We start from the raw sequence: 22277 nt of genomic DNA, 5'->3' as shown, positions 1-22277 counted from the left end.
AGTCACTGTGAGTGAGGGGAGAGTCACTGTGAGTGAGGGGAGAGATTCACAGTGAGATAGGGGGAGAGGAGAGTCACTGTGAGTCGGGGGAGAGCCACTGTGAGTGAGGGGAGAGATTCATTGTGAGTGAGGGGGAGGGCAGAGTCACTGTGAGTGAGAGGGAGAGTCACTGTGAGTGAGGGGGGAGAGTCAATGTGAGTGAGGGGGAGGGAGAGTCACTGTGAGTGAGGGGGAGGGCAGAGTCACTGTGAGTGAGGGGAGAGTCACTGTGAGTGAGGGGAGAGATTCACAGTGAGATAGGGGGAGAGGAGAGTCACTGTGAGTCAGGGGGAGAGCCACTGTGAGTGAGGGGAGAGATTCACTGTGAGTGAGGGGGAGGGCAGAGTCACTGTGAGTGAGAGGGAGAGTCACTGTGAGTGAGGGGGAGAGTCACTGTGAGTGAGGGAAGGGAGAGTCACTGTGAGATAGGGGAGGGGAGAGTCACTGTGAGTGAGGGGAGATTCGCTGTCAGTGAGGGGGAGGGGAGAGTCACTGTGTGTGAGGGGGAGGGGAGGGTCACTGTGAGTGAGGGGGAGGGGAGAGTCACTGTGAGTGAGGGGGAGAGAAGAGTCACTGTGATTTGGGGGAGAGGCACAATGAGTGAGGGGAGAGTCACTGTGAGTGAGGGGGAGGGAAGAGTCACTGTGAGTGAGGGGGAGAGAAGAGTCACTGTGATTTAGGGGGAGAGGCACAATGAGTGAGGGGAGAGTCACTGTGAGTGAGGGGGAGGGAAGAGTCACTGTGAGTCAGGGAAGAGTCACTCTGAGTGAGGGAGGGGAGAGTCACTGTGAGTCAGGGGAGAGTCACTGTGAGTGAGGGAGAGGGGAGAGTCACTCTGAGTGAGGGGGAGGGTAGAGTCACTGTGAGTGAGGGTAGAGTCACTGTGAAAGAGGGGAGGGGAGAGTCAATGTTAGTCAGGGGAGAGTCACTATGAGTGAGCGGAGTGGGTCACTGTGAGTGAGGGGAGAGGGGACAGTCAATTGAGCGAGCAGGGAGTCACAGTGAGTGAGGGGAGAGTCACTGTGAGTGAAAGAGGGGAGTGTCACTGTGAGTGAGAGGAGGGGAGAGTCACTGTGAGTAGGGGGGAGAGTCGCTGTCAGTTGGGGGAGTGGAGAGTCACTGTGAGTTAGGGGGAGAGTCACAGTGAGTGAGGGGAGAGTCTCTGCATGTGAGAGGGAGGAGAGAGTCACTGTGAGTGAGGGGGAGGGGAGAGTCTGTGACTGAGGGGGAGGGGAGAGTCTCTGTGAATGAGGTGGGAGGGTAGAGTTATTATTAGTGAGGCGAGAGTCACTGTGAGTGAGGGAGGGGAAAGCCACTGTGAGTGAGGGGAGACTCACTCTGAGTGAGGGGGAGGGGAGAGTTACTGTGAATGAGGGAGGGGGAGAGTCACTTTGAGTGAGGGGGAGGGGAGAGTCACTGTGAGTGAGGGGGAGGAGAGAGTTACTGTGAATGAGGGAGGGGGAGAGTCACTTTGAGTGAGGGGGAGGGGAGATTCACTGTGAGTGGGGGGCAGAGTCGCTGACAGTGAGGGGGAGGGGAGAGTCACAGTGAGTGAGGGGGAGTCAAGATCCACTGTGAGTGAGGGGGAAATTAGTGTGAGTGACGGGGAAGGGAGAGTCACTGTGAGTGAAGGGGAGGAGAGAGTCACTGTGAGTGAGGGGAGGAGGGGAGTCACGGTGAGTGAGGGAGGGGAGAGTCACTGTGACTAAGGGGAGGTAGAGTCAGTCTGAGTGAGGGAGAGTGTCAATGTGAGTGAGGGTGAGGAGAGAGTCACTGTGAATGAGGTGGGAGGGTAGAGTTATGAGTGAGGCAAAATTCAGGGTGAGTGAGGGGGAGGGAGAGTCACTGTGAGTGAGGGGAGACTCACTGTGAGTGAGGGAAGGGGAGATTCAATTGAGCGAGCAGGGAGTCACAGTGAGTGAGGGGGAGAGTCACTGTGAGTGAGGGAGGGGAGAGTCACTGTGAGATAGGGGAGGGGAGAGTCACTGTGAGTGAGGGAGAGGAAGAGGCAATGCGAGTGAGAGGAGAGTCGCTGTCAGTGAGGGGGAGGGGAGAATCACTGTGAGTGAGGGGGAGGGGAGAGTCACTGTGTGTGAGGGGGAGGGGAGTATCACTGTGAGTGAGGGGGAGGGAGAGTCACTGTGAGTGAGGGAGGGGTGAATAAATGTGAGTGACAGGGAGGGGAGAGTCACTGAGTGAGGGAGGGGTGAATGAATGTGAATGACGGGGAGGGGAGAGTCACTGTGAGTGAGGGGGAGGGGAGAGTCACAGTGAGTGAGGGAGAGGAGAGTCACGGTGTGTGAGGGAGGGGAGAGTCACTGTGAGTCAGGGGAGAGTCACTGTGGGTGAGGGGGAGGGAAGAGTCACTGTGAGTGAGGGAGAGGGTAGAGTCACTGTGAGTGAGGGGAGAGTCACTGTGAAAGAGGGGAGGGGAGAGTCAATGTTAGTCAGGGGAGAGTCACTATGAGTGAGCGGAGGGGGTCACTGTGAGTGAGGTGAGAGGGGAGAGTCAATTCAGTGAGCGGGGAGTCACAGCGAGTGAGGGGAGAGTCACTGTGAGTGAGGGGGAGTCACAGTGAGTGAGGGGAGAGTAACTGTGTGTGAAGGGGAGGGTAGAGCCACTGTGAGTGAGGGGAGAGTCACTGCTCATGCGGTGGTCACTGTGTGTGAGGGGGAGGGGAGAAACACTGTAAGTGAGGGGAGAGTCACTCTGAGTGATGGGGAGGGGAGAGTCACTCTAGTGAGGGGAAAGTCACTGTGAGTGAGGGGGAGGGGAGAGTTACTCTGACTGAGGGAGAGAGGAGAGTCACTTTGAGTGAGGGGGAGGGTAGGATCATTGTGTGTGAGGGGGAGGGAGAGTCTGTGACTGAGAGGAGAGTAACTCTAAGTGATTCACTGTGAGTGAGAGGAGGGGAGAGTCATTGTGAGTGAGCGGAGAGTCACTGTGAGGGAGAGGAGAGTCACTGCAAGTGATGGGAGAGTGACAGTGAGTAGGGGGTGGGGAGAGTAATTGCGAGTGATGAGAAGAGTCACTGTGACTGAGTGCGAGGGGAGAGTCACTGTGAGTGTGGGGAGGGGAGGGTCACTGTGAGAGCGGGGGATGGGAGAGTCACTGCAAGTGAGGGGAGAGTCACTGTGAGTAGGGGGGTGGGGAGAGTAATTGCGAGTGATGAGAAGAGTCACTGTGACTGAGTGTGAGGGGATAGTCACTGTGAGTGTGGGGAGGGGAGAATCACTGTGTGAGGGGAGAGTCACTGTGAGTGAGGGGAGAGTCACTGTGAGTGGGGGTGGGTGGGGAGAGTTACTGCGAGTGAACAGGAGAGTCACTGCAAGTGAGGGGAGAGTCATTGCGAGTGAGGGGAGAGTCACTGTGAGTGAGGGGAGAGTAAATGTGAGTGAGGGAGAGGGGAGAGTCATTGTAAGTGAGGGGAGAGTCAATGTGAGTGAGGGGAGGGGAGAGTAACTGTGAGTGAGGGTGTGTGGAGAGTCACTCTGAGTGAGGGGGAGGGGAGAGTTACTGTTAGTGAGGGGGGAATCACTGTGAGTGAGAGGAAGAGGAGAGTTACTGTGAGTGAGGGGGGAGGGTGCAGTCACTGTATGTGAGGGGGAGAGTCACTGTGAGTGAGGGGGAGGGGGGAGTCATTCTGAGTGAGGGGGAATCACTGTAAGTGAGGGGGAGGGGGAGTCACTCTGAGTGAGGGGGGAATCACTGTGAGTGAGAGAAAGAGGAGAGTTACTGTGAGTGCGGGAGAGTCACTGGGTTTGAGGGAGGAGGGGAGGGTCATTGTGAGTGAGGGGAGAGTAAATGTGAGTGAGGGAGAGGGGAGAGTCATTGTAAGTGAGGGGAGAGTCAATGTGAGTGAGGGGAGGGGAGAGTAACTGTGAGTGAGGGTGTGTGGAGAGTCACTCTGAGTGAGGGGGAGGGGAGAGTTACTGTTAGTGAGGGGGGAATCACTGTGAGTAAGAGGAAGAGGAGAGTTACTGTGAGTGAGGGGGCAGGGGGGTCACTGTGTGTGAGGGGGACAGTCACTGTGAGTGAGGGGGGAGGGGAGAGTCACTGTGAGTGAGGGGAGAGTCACTGTAAGTGAGGGGGAGGGGGGAGTCACTCTGAGTGAGGGGGGAATCACTGTGAGTGAGAGAAAGAGGAGAGTTACTGTGAGTGCGGGAGAGTCACTGGGTTTGAGGGAGGAGGGGAGGGTCATTGTGAGTGAGGGGAGAGACACTGTGAGTGAGGGAGAGGGGAGAGTCATTGTGAGTGAGGGGAGAGTCACTGTGAGTGAGTGGGAGGGGAGAGTCACTGTGTGTGAGGGAGAGTCAAGATCCACTGTGAGTGAGGGGGAAATCAGTGTGAGTGACGGGGAAGGGAGAGTCACTGTGAATGAGGTGGGAGGGTAGAGTTATTATGACTGAGGCGAAAGTCAGTGTGAGTGAGGGGGAGGGAAAAGTCACTGTGAGTGAGGGAGAGGTGAGAGTCATTTTGAGTGAGGGGGAGGGGAGTGTCACTGTGTGGGAGGGGGAGGGAGAGTCTGTGACTGAGTGGAGAGTCACTCTAAGTGAGGGGGAAGGGAGAGTCACAGTGAGTGAGGGGGGAGTCACTGAGTAGGGGAGGGAGAGTCACTCTGAGTGAGGGACCAGGAGAGTCACTCTGAGTGAGGGGGAGGGGAGAGTCACTATGAGAGAGTGAGGGGAGAGTCACTCTGAGTGAGGGGGAGAGGAGTCACTGTGAGTGAGGAGAGGGGAGAGTCACTGCGAGTGAGGGGGAGAGGAGAGTCACTGTGAGTGTGGGGGTGGGGAGAGTCACTGTGAGTGAGGTTAGAGTCACTGTGAGTTACGGGGAGAGTCAGAGTGAGTGAGGGGAGAGTCACTGTGAGTGAGGGGGAGGGGAGAGTCACTGTGAGTGAGGAGAGGGGAGAGTCACTGCGAGTGAGGGGGAGAGGAGAGTCACTGTGAGTGTGGGCGAGGGGAGAGTCACTGCGAGTGAGGTTAGAGTCACTGTGAGTTACGGGGAGAGTCAGAGTGAGTGAGCGGAGGGTCACTGTGAGTGAGGGGAGGGGAGAGTCACTGTGAGTGAGGGGGAGGGAGGTCACTCTGAGTGAGGGGGAGAGAAGAGTCAGTGTGATTTAGGAGAAGAATCACTGTGAGTGAGGGGGAGGGGAGAATCACTATGGCTGTGGGGGGAGTCACTCTCAGTGAGGGGGAGGGGAGAGTCACTGTGAATGAGGGGGAGGGGATAGTCACTGCGAATGAGGAGGGGGTGAGACACAGTGAGTGTGGGGAGAGTCATAGTGAGTGAGGGGAGGGGAGAGTCACAGTGAGTGAGGGGGAGTCACAGTGAATGAGGGGGGAGTCACTGTGAGTGAGGGGGAGGGGAGATTCACTGTGAGGGAGGGGGAGGGGAGAGTCATTGTGAGTGAGGGGGGAGTCACAGTGAATGGGGGGGAGTCACTGTGAGTGAGGGGGAGGGGAGATTCACTGTGTGGGAGGAGGAGGGGAGAGTCAGTGTGAGTGAGCGGAGAGACACTGTGAGGGAGAAGAGAGTCACTGCGAGTGATGGGAGAGTGACAGTGAGTGAGGGGAGAGTCACTGTGAGTGGGGGGAGGGGATTGTCACTGTGAGAGCGGGGGATGGGAGAGTCACTGCAAGTGAGGGGAGAGTCACTGTAAGTAGGGGGGTGGGGAGAGTAATTGCGAGTGATGAGGCGAGTCACTGTGACTGAGTGCGAGGGGAGAGTCACTGTGAGTGAGGAGGAGGGGAGAGTCACTGTGAGTGAAGGGAGAGTCACTGTGAGTGAGGGTGTGTGAAGAGTCACTCTGAGTGAGGGGGAGGGGAGAGTCACTGTGAGTGAGGGGGAGAGTCACTGTGAGTGAGGGGGGAGGGGGGAGTCACTGTGTGTGAGGGGGAGAGTCACTGTGAGTGAGGGGGGAGGGGAGAGTCATTGTGAGTGAGCGGAGAGTCACTGCCAGTATGGGAGAGTCACTCTGAGTCAGGGGGAGGGGAGAGTTACCGTGAGTGAGGGGGAGAGTCACTGTGTGTGAGGGGGAGGGGGGAGTCACTCTGAGTGAGGGGGTAATCACTGTGAGTGTGAGGAAGAGGAGAGTCACTGTGAGTGATGAGGAGAGTCACTGCGAGTGAGGGGAGAGTCATTGTGGTGAGGGGGAGGGAGAGTCACTGATAGTGAGGGGGAGGGGAGAGTGTGAGTGAAGGGTGAGTCACTGTGAGTGAGGGGGAGGGAGAGTCACTGTGAGTGAGTATGAGGGGAGAGTCACTGTGAGTGAGGGAGAGTCACTGTGAGTGAGGGCGGAGGGGAGAGTCACTGTGAGTGAGGAGAGATTCACTGTGAATGAGGGGAGGGGAGAGTCAGTGTGGTGAGGGGGAGGGAGAGTCACTGATAGTGAGGTGGAGGGGAGAGTGTGAGTGAAGGGTGAGTCACTGTGAGAGCGGGGGATGGGAGAGTCACTGCGAGTGAGGGGAGAGTCACTGTGAGTAGGGGGGTGGGGAGAGTCATTGCGAGTGAGGGGAGAGTCACTGTGAGTGAGGGGGAGGGGAGAGTCACTGTGAGTGAGGGTAGGTGGGGAGAGTTACTGCGAGTGATCAGGAGAGTCACTGCAAGTGAGGGGAGAGTCATTGCGAGTGTGGGGAGTGTCACTGTGACTGAGGGTGAGGGGAGAATAACTGTGAGTGTGAGGAGGGGAGAGTCACTGAGAGGGAGCGGGACAGTCACTGTGAGTGAGGGGGAGGAGAGTGTCACTGTGAGTGAGCAGAGAGTCACTGCCAGTATGGGAGACTCACACTTAGTGAGGGCGGAGGGGAGAGTTACTGTGAAAGAGGGAGAGGGGAGAGTCACTGTGAGGGAGGAGGAGTCACTGTGAATGAAGGGGAAGGGAGAGTCACTGTGAGTGAGGGGGAGGGGAGATTTACTGTGAGGGAGGGGGAGGGGAGAGTCATTGTGAGTGAGGGGGGAGTCACAGTGAATGGGGGGGAGTCACTGTGAGTGAGGGGGAGGGGAGATTCACTGTGTGGGAGGAGGAGGGGAGAGTCAGTGTGAGTGAGCGGAGAGACACTGTGAGGGAGAAGAGAGTCACTGCGAGTGATGGGAGAGTGACAGTGAGTGAGGGGAGAGTCACTGTGAGTGGGGGGAGGGGAGGGTCACTGTGAGAGCGGGGGATGGGAGAGTCACTGCAAGTGAGGGGAGAGTCACTGCAAGTGAGGGGAGAGTCACTGTAAGTAGGGGGTGGGGAGAGTAATTGCGAGTGATGAGGAGAGTCACTGTGACTGAGTGCGAGGGGAGAGTCACTGTGAGTGAGGAGGAGGGGAGAGTCACTGTGAGTGAAGGGAGAGTCACTGTGAGTGAGGGTGTGTGAAGAGTCACTCTGAGTGAGGGGGAGGGGAGAGTCACTGTGAGTGAGGGGGAGAGTCACTGTGAGTGAGGGGGAGGGGAGAGTCACTGTGAGTGAGAGGAAGAGGAGAGTTACTGTGAGTGGGGGGGAGGGGGGAGTCACTGTGTGTGAGGGGGAGAGTCACTGTGAGTGAGGGGGGAGGGGAGAGTCATTGTGAGTGAGCGGAGAGTCACTGCCAGTATGGGAGAGTCACTCTGAGTCAGGGGGAGGGGAGAGTTACCGTGAGTGAGGGGGAGAGTCACTGTGTGTGAGGGGGAGGGGGCAGTCACTCTGAGTGAGGGGGTAATCACTGTGAGTGAGAGGAAGAGGAGAGTCACTGTGAGTGCAGGGAGAGTCACTGTAAGTGATGAGGAGAGTCACTGCGAGTGAGGCGAGAGTCATTGTGGTGAGGGGGAGGGAGAGTCACTGATAGTGAGGGGGAGGGGAGAGTGTGAGTGAAGGGTGAGTCACTGTGAGTGAGGGGGAGGGAGAGTCACTGTGAGTGAGTATGAGGGGAGAGTCACTGTGAGTGAGGGGGAGGGGAGTGTCACTCTGACTGAGAGGGAGGGAGAGTCTCTGTGAGTGAGGGAGGGGAGAGTCACTGTGATTGTGGGAGGGGAGAGTCACTGATAGTGAGGGGGAGGGGAGAGTGTGAGTGAAGGGTGAGTCACTGTGAGTGAGGGGGAGGGAGAGTCACTGTGAGTGAGTATGAGGGGAGAGTCACTGTGAGTGAGGGAGAGTCACTGTGAGTGAGGGCGGAGGGGAGAGTCACTGTGAGTGAGGAGAGATTCACTGTGAATGAGGGGAGGGGAGAGTCAGTGTGGTGAGGGGGAGGGGAGAGTGTGAGTGAAGGGTGAGTCACTGTGAGAGCGGGGGATGGGAGAGTCACTGCGAGTGAGGGGAGAGTCACTGTGAGTAGGGGGGTGGTGAGAGTCATTGCGAGTGAGGGGAGAGTCACTGTGAGTGAGGGGGAGAGGAGAGTCACTGTGAGTGAGGGGAGAGTCACTGTGAGTGAGGGTAGGTGGGGAGAGTTACTGCGAGTGATCAGGAGAGTCACTGCAAGTGAGGGGAGAGTCATTGCGAGTGAGGGGAGTGTCACTGTGACTGAGGGCGAGGGGAGAATAACTGTGAGTGTGAGGAGGGGAGAGTCACTGAGAGGGAGCGGGACAGTCACTGTGAGTGATGGGAGAGTGACAGTGAGTGAGGGGAGAGTCACTGTGAGTGGGGGGGAGAGTTACTGTGAAAGAGGGAGAGGGGAGAGTCACTGTGAGTGAGGAGGAGTCACTGTGAATGAAGGGGAGGGGAGAGTCACAGTGAGTCAGGGGAGAGTCACTGTGAGTGAGGGGGAGGGGAGATTTACTGTGAGGGAAGGGGAGGGGAGAGTCATTGTGAGTGGGGGGGAGTCACTGGGTGTGAGGGGAGAGTCACAGTGAATGAGGGGGGAGTCACTGTGAGTGAAGGGGAGGGGAGATTCACTGTGTGGGAGGAGGAGGGGAGAGGCAGTGTGAGTGAGCGGAGAGACACTGTGAGGGAGAGGAGAGTCACTGCGAGTGATGGGAGAGTGACAATGAGTGAGGGGAGAGTCACTGTGAGTGAGGGGGAGGGGAGGGTCACTGTGAGAGCGGGGAATGGGAGAGTCACTGCGAGTGATGGGAGAGTGACAATGAGTGAGGGGAGAGTCACTGTGAGTGAGGGGGAGGAGAGAGTCACTGTGAGTGAGGTGAGAGTCACTGTGAGTAAGGGGCGAGGGAGAGTGACTGTGAGTGAGTGGAGAGTCACTGTGAGTGGGGGGAGAGTCTCTGTGATTGAGGGAGGGGAGTGTCACTGTCACTGAGGGGAGAGTCACTGTGAGTAAGGGGCGAGGGGGAGTGACTGTGAGTGAGTGGAGAGTCACTGGGAGTGAGGGAGTGTCACTTTGATTGAGGGGAGTGTCACTGTGAGTGAGGGGAGAGTCACTATGAGTGAGGGAGGAGGGGAGAGTCACTGTGAGTGAGGGGTGAGTCACTGTGAGTGAGGGGGAGAGTTACTGTGAGTGAAGGGGAGGGGAGAGTCACTGTGAGTGGGGGGAGAGTCTCTGTGATTGAGGGAGGGGAGTGTCACTGTGGGTGAGGGGAGAGTCACTGGGTTTGAGGGAGGAGGGGAGAATCATTGTGAGTGAGGGGAGAGTCACTGTGAGTGAGGGGAGGGAGAGTCTCTGTTAGTGAGGGATGAGGGGAGAGTCAATGTGAGTGAGGAGGGAATCACTTTGAGTGAGGGGAGAGTCACTGTGAGTGAGGGGGAGGGGAGTGTCACTCTGACTGAGAGGGAGGGAGAGTCTCTGTGAGTGAGGGAGGGGAGAGTCACTGTGATTGTGGGAGGGGAGAATCACTGTGAGTGAGGGGAGAGTCACTGTGTGTGAGGGGGAGGGGAGAGTTACTGTGAATGAGGGGGAGGGGAGAATTATTGTGAGTGAGGGGCAGGGGAGAGTCACTGTGAGTAAGGGGTGAGGGAGAGTGACTGTGAGTGAGTGGAGAGTCACTGTGAGTGAGGGGAGAGTCACTGGGAGTGAGGGAGTGTCACTTTGAGTGAGGGGAGTGTCACTGTGAGTGAGGGGAGAGTCACTATGCGTGAGGGAGGAGGGGAGAGTCACTGTGAGTGAGGGGGAGAGTTACTGTGAGTGAGGGGGAGGGGAGAGTCACTGTGAGTGGGGGAGAGTCTCTGTGATTGAGGGAGGGGAGTGTCACTGTGGGTGAGGGGAGAGTCACTGGGTTTGAGGGAGGAGGGGGGAGTCATTGTGAGTGAGGGGGAGGGAGAGTCTCTGTGAGTGAGGGAGGAGGGGAGAGTCAATGTGAGTGAGGGGGAATCACATTGAGTGAGGGGAGAGTCACTGTGAGTGAGGGGGAGGGAGAGTCTCTGTGAGTGAGGGAGGAGGGGAGAGTCAATGTGAGTGAGGGGGAATCACTTTGAGTGAGGAGAGAGTCACTGTGAGTGAGGGGGAGGGGAGTGTCACTCTGAGTGAGAGGGAGGGAGAGTCTCTGTGAGTGAGGGGGGGAGAGTCACTGTGAGTGAGGGGGAGAATCACTGTGAGTGAGGGGAAAGGGGAGAGTTACTGTGAGTGAGGGGGAGGGGAGAATTACTGTGAGTGAGGGGGGTAGAGTCACTGTGAGTGAGGAGAGAGTCACAGTGAGTGAGGGGAGAGGGGAGAGTTACTGTGAGTGAGGGGAGAGTCACTGTGAGTGTAGGGGAGGGGAGAGACTGTGTGTGTGAGGGGGGAGAGAGTCACTGTGAGTGAGGGGGAGAGTCATAGTGAATGAGGGGGAGGGGAGAGTCACTGTGTGTGAGGGGGAGAGTCACTGTGAGTGGGGGGGAGAGTCTCTGTGATTGAGGGAGGGGATTGTCACTGTGAGTGGGGGAGAGTCACTGGGTTTGAGGGAGAGGGGAGAGTCATTGTGAGTGAGGGAGAGGGGAGAGTCATTGTGTGTGAGGGGAGAGTCACTTTGAGTGAGGGGAGGGGAGAGTCACTGTGAGTGAGGGAGAGGGGAGAGTCATTGTGTGTGAGGGGAGAGTCACTTTGAGTGAGGGGAGGGGAGAGTCACTGTGAGTGAGGGAGAGGGGAGAGTCATTGTGTGTGAGGGGAGAGTCACTTTTGAGTGAGGGAGAGGGAGAGTCACTGTTTTAAGGGACTTTTCCACTACCTCTGTCATTATGGTGGTCATCATGAAAGATTGGAAGCTGGGTTTAGGACAGTGCCCTGAGAAACTCGTCCAGTGAAGTCCTGGGTCTGGGTTGATGAAACTCCAGCCGCCACACCTTTGTGCAAGGTACAACTGTTGGAGAGCTTTATCGCTGATGTCAATAGGTTATGGTTTTACCAGAGCTCCTTGACTCGGTCAAATTATGTCTTGCTGTTAACATCAGTTGTTCCTCACTGTCTCTTTGTATATCAGCTCTTTGGTCCATAGTTGGACCAAGGGTGTCATGCGGTCTGGAGCTGAGTGGTTCTAGTGAAACCCAATCTGGGCACCAGTGAGCAGATAATGAATGGGCACATGTCACGTGCCACTTGAGAACTCTATTCATAAACACTTCCATTACTGCTATTTTGGGAGCAAGCTGTTTGGGCAGATATTAGGGGCAGTAATTAGCCAGAATGTGGCTGTCTCTGCTTTTTGACAAAGGGACATCCCTGGCAAAATCTCCACATTACTGGGTAGATGCCAGCATTGTAACTACACTTGGCTGGAAGTACAGTTAGTTCTGGTGTGCAGGTCCTCAGTATCACAGCTGAGATATTGTCTGGTCCCACAGCCTTCGCTGTATCGAATGATTTGCCGCAGCTACTCTTTCACGTCACATGAGATGAAGTGGATTGGCTGGAGCTGGTTTCTGTGATGGTGGGTGTCTCGGAGGAAGTTGAGATGTAGCATTTTTTCCACACAGGACCCAACATGATAGTAAATTGTTCAGTCCTTTCTTTAGCACTCGTGTGTTGGGACTGCATATTTGAGGATGGGAATTGTTGGATCCTTCTCCATTATAGTCATAGATTTATAGAGCACAGAAATGGGCCTGTGGGTCAACTGGTGCATCTCAGATATCAATCCAAGCTAATCCCATTGCCTGCGCCTGGCTCATATTCCCCTGAAGGTGTTGCCATTCATGTATCTGTCTAAATGTCTTATAAACTCTGTACCCACCTCTGCACTTCCTCTGGCAGCACATTCCATAAACCTATCACCTTCTGTATCTATGTCCTCCAGTTTTCAACCTCCGCTTGAGAAAAATCTGAGCTGTTGACTTGGGATGAGCAACCTCCAACAGCCACACCTGTGTGTGAAGCACAACCATTAAGAATGAGATGTGGCAGGACAGCGGTGCACCGATCGACTGCAGATCCACCTGTCGCCTGCTGCTTCCTCTTCTGAGCATTCATGTTAAACACTGTATGGTGTAAGGCACGGTTTTCATGTGTGTCTGGTACTACTCCCAGCCCATACGTCCAATCTCCTCGAGGGACAACCCCCTGCCTTGAGCATCATTGTGAAGGGAAGACCATGGGGCTACAGGCTGTGGTGCTGCTGAGGGTCCACAGTGCCTCAGAGATGCCCAGTTTTGTGCAGCCTCACCTTTTCCCATTCAGCATAGCTGTAATGCCACACATTATGACAGAAGGTGTCCTCAGTGTGAAGACAGGACTTAGTCTCCTCATGGACAATGTGGTGGTCACTTCTACCAAGAGATGCACCTGTCTGAGACCAGAGATGGATGTTAGAAACCAACCCAGACAGGGGCAGCACAGTTCTGACTGAGCTCCACTGCTGTCTGTGTGGACTTTACATGTTTCCCTTGTGACTGTGAGCATTTCCATCTGGTGCTCTGCTTTCCTCCCACATACCAAAGGTTTAGAAACATAGAAACATAGGAAACCTACAGCACAATACAGGACCTTCAGCCCACAAAGCTGTGCCAAACATGTCCTTACCTTAGAACTACCTAGGCTTTACCAATTGCCCTGGGGTGTATGGGGTGTCAGGGAGGGGTAGCACCTCTGGTGGGGGAACATGTCGCGTTCTTTTCAGGGTGGTTTGTCCACCTTTGGTCCCCACCTGGCACTGAGCTCTCACCTGTGACTCCTCGTAGCTGTTTGCATGCGACAGCAGCCACACCCCGGGCAACAGCTTTGACAAGCCGGCTAAACCAGGTGAGGGTAGCCGATGGGTCTCAAACCCTCGGTGAGATAGGGAGTTGTCTATCCCAGCATGTGAAGACGGACTCCGGCGGATTGAGAGGATGAGACCAATGGAAGGTCCAACGGTCAAGAAGGCAGTCTCTGCAAGTGTCATGGAACATGTAGAGTAGGACAAGACACAGAAGATGTCCTGGTCATCCACTGCACCTAATCCCATCTCCAGTCGTATCGACTCTTGTCTTGCCACTGGATCCAGATGGGAATTGGGAAGAGAGAGTGAGGCAACTCTCCCTCACTTAAATCCAAATCATGCGCTAGTCTTGATACCATCATCATCACAATGGTGTCGAGGTCTTCATCGACGATGACGATGGACGAAAAACAACACCCATTGCCCTCTATTTTTCTAAGTTCCATGTATCCATCCAGGAGTCTCTTAAAAGACCCTATTGTTTCCGCCTCCACCACCGTCGCCAGCAGCCCATTCCACACACTCACCACTCTCTGTGTAAAAAACTTACCTCTGACATCTCCTCTGTACCTGCTTCCAAGCACCTTAAAACTATGCCCTCTCGTGCTAGCCATTTCAGCCCTGGGAAAAAGCCTCTGACTATCCACACGATCAATGCCTCTCATTATCTTGTACACCTCTATCAGGTCACCTCTCATCCTCCGTCGCTCCAAGGAGAAAAGGCCAAGTTCACTCAACCTATTCTCATAAGGCATGCTCACCAATCCAGGCAACACCCTTGTAAATCTCCTTTGCACCCTTTATATGGTCTCCACATCCTTCCTGTTGTGAGACGACCAGAACTGAGCACAGTACTCCAAGTGGGGTCTGATCAGGGTCCTATATAGCTGCAACATTACCTCTCAGCTCTTAAACTCAATCCCACGACTGATGAAGGCCAATGCACCACATGCCTTCTTAACCACAGAGTCAACCTGCATAGCAGCGTTGAGTGTCCTATGGACTTGGACCCCAAGATCCCTCTGACTCTCCACACTGCCAAGAGTCTTGCCATTAATGCTATATTCTGCCATCATATTTGACCTACCAAAATGAACCACCTCACACTTATCTGGGTTGAACTCCATCTGCCACTTCTCAGCCCGGTTTTGCATCCTATCAATGTCTCGCTGTAACCTCTGACAGCCCTCCACACTATCCACAACACCTCCAACTTTTGTGTCATCAGCAAACTTACTAACCCATCCCTCCACTTCCTCATCCAGGTCATTTATAAAAAACACAAAGGTATGCAGGTTAGTAGGTAATTGGCTGCTGTAAATTGTGGGTAGTAAAACTTGGGAGAGCTGGTGGGAATGTGGGGAGAATACATTCCAGGAATAATTAGTGGCAAATGGGATTGTTCAGTAAGGCAGCAAAGACGAGACTGGCCAGTTGGCCACTATCAGTCTCGAATGGAAATATGGGGGAGTCAGGCTTCTTCTGTCTTTTCTCTTCTCAGTGAGTTAGCACAGAACAGTTTCACCAGCTCTTAGCCAGAGACACATTCAGCAGATTCTTCCAAATAAAGACAGGCTTTTCTTAATGTAAATCTCCCCAAAACAGCACTGGAGCATCTTCAGACAAATGAGATGTTGACTATGTGGTAGATACGGATCGGAAATAGCTTGCTGTTATTCTCACTTTGTATTATTGTCACATGGAATGAGGTAGAGTGAAAAGATTTTGTTTGTGTTCCATCCAGCAGATCAGGTAATAAAAAGAAAGCAGAATGCATTATATAGTGTTGTAGTTAAGATAAAGTGCAGAGCAGGTGGACAATTTAAGCACAAGGGCCACAACAAGGTAGACTGGGACATCAGGAGTTCATCTTATAGTATCTGAGAGGTTGGTTCAAGAGTCTGATACCAGTGGGATGGAAGTTGTCCTTGAGTCTGGTGAATCTGTGCTTGCCGCTTTTGTATCTGCTGGCCAACACGACGGGGAGAAAGAGATAATGGCCGGAGTGGAAGGGATCCTTGATTATGATGCCCGGGATGGGAAATTTGAAGCAGTACTTGAAGAAAATAGGAGACAGAGAGAGTTCAGGAGGGAATTTCAGTCACTAAAGGCAGTTCAGGGCAGACAGAAGGGGAGAAGAGGGGGAATGCAGTAAAGGACTCAGGATCAAAGGAAATGAAAGCTGAGGAGAACTTTGAAACCGGAATTGTAAATTCAGGCCCATTTTCAATTTGTCAGCCACACTGATGGGAAGTAAGTAGCATTACTAGAGTTTTGCAAGGAGTACGTTTGTAATGGGGTTTCAGTGCATACCCTTACGGTGGTCAGCAGGGAGGATCTTTGTCTGACCTGGGATATTGAACAGTTTGAAGCCACAGTGAGAACGCACAATGTCTCAACACTGGCACCTCCAATCATGACAGCCTCAGAAAATTAGAATTCAAAGCAAAAGTGAGGTTTTAAAAGGTAATAATTACATAATGGAGCAATTAGATAAAACTTAGCAAGGCTTCACAGTGGGAAATCTCATCAAACACCAGGCTTGTCAAATGAATAATTCAGATTTCTCGAGGAACCTGTTCCCTCTAACATCACTTTAGCTTTCAGTTTGGACGTCCTTAAGCTGATGTTCAAAGTTCAAAGTAAATTTTATTATCAAAGTACATATATGTCACCATATATAGCCTTGAGATTAATTTTCTTGTGGATATACTGAACAAATCTATAGAATAATAACCATTGCAGAATAAATAAAAGACTGCCCAACTAGGGTGTTCAACCAGAGTGCAGGACACAACAAACTGTGCAAATGCAAACAAAAGAAACAATAATATAAATAAATAAGTATGGAGAACATGAGATGAAGAGTGCTTGAAAGTGAGTCCATTGGTTTTGGGAACATTTCAATGATGGGATAAGTGAAGTTGAGGGGTAGTAACTTTTTCTGAACCTGGTGGTGCAAGTCCTGAGGCTCCTGTACCTCCTTCCTGATGGCAGCAGCGAGAAGCGAGCATGGCCTGGGTGGTGGGGGTTCCTGATGATAGCTGCTGTTTTCCTGGATAAATGTTCTCACATTACTGATGAATGCCATGCTCTGTACTGAGATGGACTGGTATGGCAACTCCCTACCTAAGATGACAAGTAACTGCAGAGAGTTGTGGTCACAGCTCAGCACATCATTAAACCATCGACTCTGACTACACATCTCACTGGCTTGGGAAGGCAGCCAACATGATCAAAGACCCCTCTCGCCCCAGACATTCTCTCTGCTTACCCCCTCACCACAGGGCAGAAGGTATAAAAGTATAAGAAGTCTTGAGTCCAATAAGATGACATCTTGACCTCGCAATCTATCTCATTGTGGCTTTCCACTTTACTGTCTGCCTGCACTGCATTTACTCGAACTGGAGCACTTTATTATGTATCTGTTATTGTTTTTCCATTGTGCCTCCATGTACTGTTTGAATGGAACAATGTGTCTGGGTGGATTGCAATAAGTTACAAACATCAATAAATAGTACAAAAGAGGAATTACAAGGTCACGTCCATGTTCCATGGACCATTCAGAAATCTGTTGGTGGAGGTCAATAACCTGTTCCTAAAAATGTCGAGTGGGCACTTCATGCTCCTATAGCTCCCCAATAGTGGCAATGAGAAGGCAATGTCGCATTTGGCGAGGGTCCTTAATGGAAAATACTGCCTTGTTGAGGTACCATCTCTTGGAGATGACCTCGATGGTGGGGAGGGTGGTGCCCATGATGGAGCTGGCTGAGTCCACTACACTGAGCATCTTTCAATCAAGAACATTAGAACCTCCATACCAGGCAGTGACGCAAACGGTCCAAATGCTCTCCACTGTGTTCGTATCTGTAGGAACTTGCTAGAGACTATTGACATACAAAGGCTCTTTAAGCTCCTGATGAAGTAGAACCACTGGTATGCCTTCTGCATGATTGCAGCAATGTGTAGGTCCCAAGATAGGTGCTCTGAGGTGTTGACGTCCAGGAAGCTGAAGCTGTTCACTCTTTCCACTGCTGACACTCAATGACGACTGGTGTGTGTTCTCCCGACTTCCCCTTCATGAAGTCCACAATCAATTCTTTGGTCTTCCTCACACTGAGTGCAATGTTGTTGTTTTGATACCACTGTATCGAAAGGAAATGAGGGATTGCTTTGTTCTCTATTTCACAGAGATATGGCTTACTCTGGACACACCAGATATGACAGTCATTCCTAAGGGTTTCTTGATCCACCAAATAGACCAAACTGCTGATTGAAAGAGAGTCCATTTTACTTACAGAGGGAGGTTTCCTCTGTGATCCTGACAGCAGCTTACATACTGCCAAAGGCTGATGTTAACCATACACTCAATGTATTGAATGCTGCAATTAGCAAACAAGAAACAGCGTACCCCAACGTTCTTCAAATCCAGGGACTTAATTAAGCTTGCTTGAACAAATCTCTCACAAGAAAATCTGCAGATGCTGGAAATCCAAGCAACACACACAAAATGCTGGAGGAACTCAGCAGGCCAGGCAGCATCTATGAAAAAGAGTACAGTCAACATCTGAGGCCAAGACCCCTCTTCAGGACCTATGTCCAATTATCATCAACATATAACTTGCAGCACCAGGAGTCCCAACACACTCGACCACTGATATGCTACCGTCAAGATTGCCTGGCAAGATCACCTAGACTGCATTTCGGGAAATCTGATCATCTGGCTGCCCTCCTCCTAAATGTGTACAGCCAGAGGCTAAGGAGCGAGGCTGCACAATAAAGAGGTGGCCTTGGTCGGCTATGTGTTTGCTTTGAATCACTGGACTGAGCCGTGGTCAAAGATTCATCAGAGTATCTGTACAAACGCCACAGTTGTCAATGGATCTTATAAAGCGAGAAGTGTCCCACAGAATTATTCAGGGTCTTCCCCAGATAGAAGCCCTAGTTGAACCACGAGGTCCACAATCTACAGAGGGTCATATCAGTGGATTTCAGGTCTGGTGACCAAGTAAAATACAAGAGGTCCAAGTACGACCTCTGGAAAGCCATCCTACATGCAAAGTGACAATTCCAGATCAAACTCAAATCACAGGAGGATGCTCGACAGCTGCGGCAGGGTTTTCATTTTCACTTTGACTGACAACTTGGAGGCACCTTCATGAACTCCCGCAGCCCTCGACAACTCTGTGCTTTCAGTCTCTGCGGCAGACATGAGAGCATCTTTCAGGAAGGTGAACCCACAGAAAGCATCCCACCCAGACAGGGTGCATGTCCGATTACTAAAGACCTGTGCTGATCAACTGGCTGGAAAGTCCACTGATCTTTAACCTCTCACTTCGGTAGTCTGAGATACCCACTTGCTTCAAGCGGGCTTCAATTATACCGGTGCCCAAGAAGAACATGGTAACCTGCCTCTATGACTATCGTCCAGTAGCACTTACATCCACAGTGATGAAGTGGTTTGAGAGGCTAGTAATGAAGCATATATAACTCTGCCTGAGGAGTGACTTGGATCCACTCCAATTTGCCTACCTTCACAAGTCGTTGGCTCTTCAACCTGGAACATGTGGACAATGAAGATGACTCACCATTGACTACAGCTCAGCATTCAACAATATCGTCCCCTCAAAACTAATCTATAAGCTCCAAGATCTTGGACTCAATACCACCTTGTGCAACTGGATCCTCGATTTCCTCACTTGCATACCCCAGTCAGTTTTGATTGTCAACAACATCTCTTTCACCATCACCATTAGCACAGGTGCACCACAAGGCTGTGTGCTTAGCCAGCTGCTCTACTCACTTTATACTAAGACTGTGAAGCTAAGTGCAGCTCCAATGCCATACTTCAGTTTGCTGACAGCAACTCTGTTATTGGCCGAATGAACAACAGGTGGTGTCGAATTAACGCAGAGGAGGGAGGTAGAAAACCTGCCAGAGGGGAGCCACAGCAACAACCTGTCACTCAACATCAGCAGAAACAAAGAGCTGATTATTGACTACAAGAAGAGAAACCGGAGGTCCATGAGCCAGTCCCCATGAGGGGATTGCAGTGGAGTGGGTCAACAACTTCATATTCCTCAGCGTTATCATTTCAGAGGATGTGTCCTGGGTCCAGCAAGTACGCGTCATTATGAAGGAAGCACAGCAGCACCTCTACTTTCTTAGAAGTTTGTGAAGATTCAACAGGTCATCTAAAACTTTGACAAACCTCTATAGATGTGTAATGCAGAGTATACTGACTAGTTGCATCACCGTCTGCCATAGAAACGCCAATGCCCTGGAAATCAGCACAGCTACCTAGTGCAGATAATGGACTGCCTTCGTAGAATGCTGTCAATGATTACAACCTCCAAATCTTCATTTCCACTGTAACATTCAAGATGATTGTTCATATCTTCAGATTCTTCATAGTTTCTAACTTGTTCAAGTAGTGATTTTTTAAAATTCATTTTCACTCCTGACCCTTTCCAGCATCACCAAATCTGAATGCTTGAAATCATAGTGTGAGTATAACGGTTCAGAATTGTCTTACTCTTTATTTCTTGACAACTATCAGTGACAAAAATCATTGTGTTTTGAACACAGGCACACGCAACTGATGTTATTTAAAAACTGCTGGCTCGAAGCATGGTGCAGTATTTAACAGCCGCCCCACAAGTGCATGCATCTGATGCCAGTTAGAAACTATTCAGCAACAGTCTCATGCAGAGTTAAGTGGAATAGTGTCCCAAATAAACAAACAGAATCCCAGCTATTTTCTCAATTAGTTTTTGTTTTTAAAGAGTTATCACTAACAGGCGGCTGTCCCAGTTAACCGGGATCCACCAAACTCAGCTAATCATCCTGTTCTTGTGGCGATGGAATAATAGGGCCCACATTTCACAACGACAGCTTCTCTTGCAGAACAACCAATGTGTGTTGTTGATGCCAAATTCCATCTGAACACTCCTTCATTGTCATTGTCCCTTTGCTAAAATTAAAACACCATGCTGAAAATCCCTTTGATTATGTGAGACTAAATCTGACAGCCCAAGGCAGATTCCACAGAAATCAAGATATCAAAAGAACGCCAGTCTTTGTGAAGTGAAGTATTTGTACATGGAAAGGAACTCTGAGACCAAAGTACATGCAAATTAAACCACAAATCATGTGTCCTTGCATCATAAAAGTTTTGACATTAAGGAAAGGAGCAGAATGTGAAATAGGCTGCAGAGATTGAACATGGATATCTGTTTATTGTGAATATAACTCCTGAACTAAATCACATTTAGTCATGGGGTCATTAAGAAATGCAACACAGAGATGGGTCCTCCAACCCAGTGGTGCATGCCAACCATCAGCCACCCATTTACACTAATCCGACATTTGTCTCCTCCTTTCATTCTCCCCACACTTTCATCAAGTCACCCCAAATTCTACCAATGACCTACACATTAGGAACTGTCTGGCCTTTCAGCACAAATGCTCCGGGGCGTGGGAGGAGCCCGGAGAACATATGAACTCCATAGAGCGAGCAGCTGAGCTGAGGTCAGGGTCAAACCCAGGTCTCTGGAGCTATGAAGTAGTGCCCCTGCCACCAATGCCAGTGTTCCACCTCAATTCTCAAACCTTGAGGAACGGTGGAAATTGGAGAGCTGAATACAAGACGAGAAGAGGAAAAATCACGAAAGAAAGAATATAGTTAGTGACGATCTTCACAGCTTTGAGAAAACCAGATCACTGAAATTTGGTCTTCCAATGCAATGACAGTAACTGTTGCATTATCAGAAAGGATTACATTCAGATGTACACCAACAAAAGTAAGAAAAGAACAGATCATTGTAGAGTATAAATTGTGCGGCCAAGCCCATCTGATACATGAAAACTAAATTCCCAAACCAGCATGGATAGTGACTGCGACCTCTAAAATAGAACTGGATGAAATGATAGTTCAAAACGCAGAGGTGGAAACGAATTCTTATTATCAAAATGATTGATGAAAAGTGACAGAGTGGACAGAAACTGAATGAAACATTAGAAGGGGCACAAGATGCATGGAACGTGTGAAGTCATAACATAGTGTTTATTGCAGTGTTTGTACAACTTGTTGAATTAAATCAAAACTTCAAAGTTACAATTTTTTTCCTGAAATTAGTCAGTGATCCAAATCACCAAGGGGAAGCTGACAGAGGAACAAATTTTGAGAAAGTTGTAACCCAACTGACTGGGAGGAGGAATTGGTGACAGGGTGCTGTCTGTTGATTGAGCGTGAGAACCAATAGTCACACGCCGACTGATTGGTGTTGAGTTATGCTGAGACTGAGAATCAATGTCACAGCCCTATAAACTTTAGGGATGAGCTCGGACAATGACACCCAACACTGATGTGGCAACCCATTGAACAAGACTGACTTTGACAGTGCGTGACTATGACTGGGAGTCACTCCCACAGTAGTACATCCATATTGGGAATGGCTCCTAAGAGTCACACACATATACACACACACACACACACACACACACACACACACACACACACACACACACACTGATTGGGAGTGACTCCCACAGTAATACATCCATATTGGGAATGGCTCCTAAGAGTGACACACACACAGACACACTGATTAGAGGTGATCCCTTACTCCGACACACCCACTGACTGGGTTCCCCTGGGCACTCCATTTTCTTCCCATATTCCAAAGATATGTGAGCTAATAGGTAAATCAATAAATTCCAGTCTTCCAGTAAGATGCTGGTGCACTTGGATGCCATGGTCACTCCAGGCTCAATCAAACGTGTAATTGTTCGTCCTTTACATCTTTTTTACGATTGCAAGACACAGCTGGATTCTAAGAACATCAAATATTGCAGGATAATCCCATCAGTGAGGTGCTTGAGAGAGATGCAGCTGGACCTATCGCATACAGCTGTGGGAGGCCAAGTCATTGGGTACATTTAAAGCGGAAATTGATAGGTTCTTGATTAGAAATGGTGTCAGAGGTTCTGGGGAGAAGGCAGGAGGGTGGGGCTGAGAGGCATGATGAAGCTGTCCTGTGATGGGCCAAATGGCCTAATTCTGCTCCTATGTCTCATGCTGTTGTTGTTGCATTAACGCCTGGTCTTGTTGCGTACTGTTGCTGTGCCGAAGAACTGTATGGTGTGTTACTGTCTTGGATCACAAGACCCTGTTGGACATTGGTAATGCAACATACAATTCACTGGTTTATTGTTTAGACAA

Source organism: Mobula hypostoma, chromosome 9 (genome assembly GCF_963921235.1).
Source record: "Mobula hypostoma chromosome 9, sMobHyp1.1, whole genome shotgun sequence".
NCBI classification, from domain to species: Eukaryota; Metazoa; Chordata; class Chondrichthyes; order Myliobatiformes; family Myliobatidae; genus Mobula; species Mobula hypostoma.
The sequence above is the reverse complement of the archived record's forward strand: the minus strand, read 5'-3'. Positions refer to the sequence as shown.